This window comes from Notothenia coriiceps, unplaced genomic scaffold (genome assembly GCF_000735185.1).
Source record: "Notothenia coriiceps isolate Sejong01 unplaced genomic scaffold, NC01 NC01_scaffold00019217, whole genome shotgun sequence".
In the NCBI taxonomy this organism is placed as follows: domain Eukaryota; kingdom Metazoa; phylum Chordata; class Actinopteri; order Perciformes; family Nototheniidae; genus Notothenia; species Notothenia coriiceps.
Window position 1 is genome coordinate 994 of NW_011351918.1, and position 2615 is coordinate 3608.

Here is a 2615-nt window from a genome sequence, read left to right on the forward strand (position 1 = left end):
TATGATGAAAATTACAGGCCTCTCTCATCTTTTTAAGTGGGAGAACTTGCACAATTGGTGGCTGACTAAATTTTTCTTTTTTGCCCCACTGTATAAATCCATGCAATAATGCGCTTTGTCACCTAAGGGCAATAACTCTTTCCATCAAAAACGCAATTCTCGTGGGTGATCATCGTAGATGCCTCAGTTGTCATTTCAGAGACATGTTATCACATTTTAAAGCTTGAAACATTATAATTAATTAGGATTCCTACTTACATCCACCCCGTAGAATATACTCTTAAGTCCTGTATTTATTCCCCTTTGAGTTCTGTTTTGGTCTCCACCAACTGCGTCTTTAGCATTTATGCTCAATGCTACACTACGTTCACCAGCTAGTTGCTATTATCCCTGGTCTGTTGACTGGTATTGGACAGGTCTCTTAAACACTGATGACCAGAGCGGGTAGATTGAGCTGTAAAGGTGCAGGCAGTAAAAACAAAAATGTTTTGCTTAAAAACAAAAAAACTCTCCATAGAGCTGAAGGTAATTGTAGAGTCTTGTAAGTTTAAACAACAGGATATGTTAATGATTAAAATACTCTTATAATAAAATATGGTTTATTTATATTGAGCATATTGTTCATACTTATATAGTCAGCAATGAGTTGGCCCTTATTGCTAAAACTGTCAAAGTCAACTGTATTGTCAATCTTTCAGTTTGTGTGTACAGACAGAGAGATTGAAATACTGTTTCCCACAATCCCGAATATAAAAACAAATGTATATTAAATATATGTGTGCAAATATGTATATACACACAGTCAAAGATACATTGTTTCATGTGCACACATTAAGACCTAAATAAAAACACAATAACCAATATATACAAAAAAACTGACTGGTATTGAATTGAAATATCCCATTTAAAAGCTTCCGGACTGACACAAGTATTTGTTTGACTTCTAATAAACCCTCAAAATCCATTGGTCATTTGAATCCACACTCAAAAAGAAATCTTTTTGCTGATTTGCATCTATGTAAATGTCCTCTAAATTCTGAATGGGATTGTGCAATCAATGCTGACAGTGCATACAAACCAGTAATGAGAATATGTATGAGTGTGTTCCTCTGCTGTGCAATTGTCTATCAGCTGTTCACAAATATAAGTGCAGTGGCTCAGTCATTTGTCTCTGTGGCCGAGGCTTACACTTGCTGGTACGGGCCCTGGCACTGCCAACACGAAGCACCTCCTCTCCTTCCTCTCAAAAGCCCTGATTGTTAAAGGGCAGCTTCCATCACTGGACCACACCATTGTTCGGATTCCCCCCTCTCACCTCTTACTCTCGCCTATTATCTATTTCTCTTTCTTACTGGCTTTTGCTCTAACTTGCAAATGGATGGATCATTCTCAAGATTCCAGAAAACATGTTCTGCATGCACATTTTTATCTATTTATGCTATGCTTGATAAACAGGCATGTGCATTGCCTATGGTCTGCATCTTATTGATTTGATGACAAACCAACACCATGTATCTGGGCATTCTGAGCCTGCGTGTCTTAGTGCCATGTTGTAAGAGATTGAGCCTCGATGTTGCCATGAGTTCAGGAGGCCACGTCATCTTGCTTCAGCCATCTGGCTGCACAATCACTGAGTGTGTATGTGTGTTAGCAGCTGTGTCCGTGGATACAGGGGTCCAAGGGGAGGGGACGATTGGTAACGAACAGAGTACAAAAGTATTACCCTAGCCATTGCATCCCATATGTCAGACAATATGAACTGGAGTCCTTTTCCCTGTCGGAAGATAACAACTTAATGAGACCCCACGTGTTCCATCCAGAAACATACAGATTATGAAGAACCAGTTGAGAAGGATTACATTTCACACCTGGCATTAGATTCTTTCTCAAGTGGCGCCCAAACTTTGCTTCACTGCTCACGTTTGGTTTTATCTTTGGGAACACTCTGACAGAAGCCAAACAGAGAAACATCAACTGCTTATTTAACACAGCTGGGAGAGACCTCTGTGACTATTGACTATAATACACTATAATGCTTGAATGAGCACAGTTGACCAAGTGGTCCTTCTGTGCAATTAGGGATGCATTTGTATTCCTAATTTCACCAGACACAAGTATGTGATCACCTATAGCCTTGACCACTGCCAAATGTTGCCTGAGCAATTAATCTCAATTACCTTATTTATATTGAGCCAATATATGCATTTGAGTGGATCGGATATGTATTGATTACCAGAAAAGTGTGAATTTGAGTCTTTTTGCGTTGGAAAAGTAAGACTGTAATATATATATATATATTTGTTGTATATATTTATATATTCCATTATCAGCAGGTGTCTAAAGCTGTGAATTAGTTGCTATCATCCACAAAGATAGTGAGCGACATCTGTGCCTCTCTGTAGAGTAAAAGAACTGGTAAATGATATGATAAAGTGATATCAGCCTGGTACATTGACTTGCATAATCACAGATACTAGGGCTGCACGATTTTGGAAAAAATTCTAATTGCGATTTTTCTGACAAATATTGCGATTGCGATTCGATTTGCGATATTTGTTTTTAAGCGTCCCAACGGAAGTTTATTATAAAATGCGGCCATATCTCCGGCTAGGAAG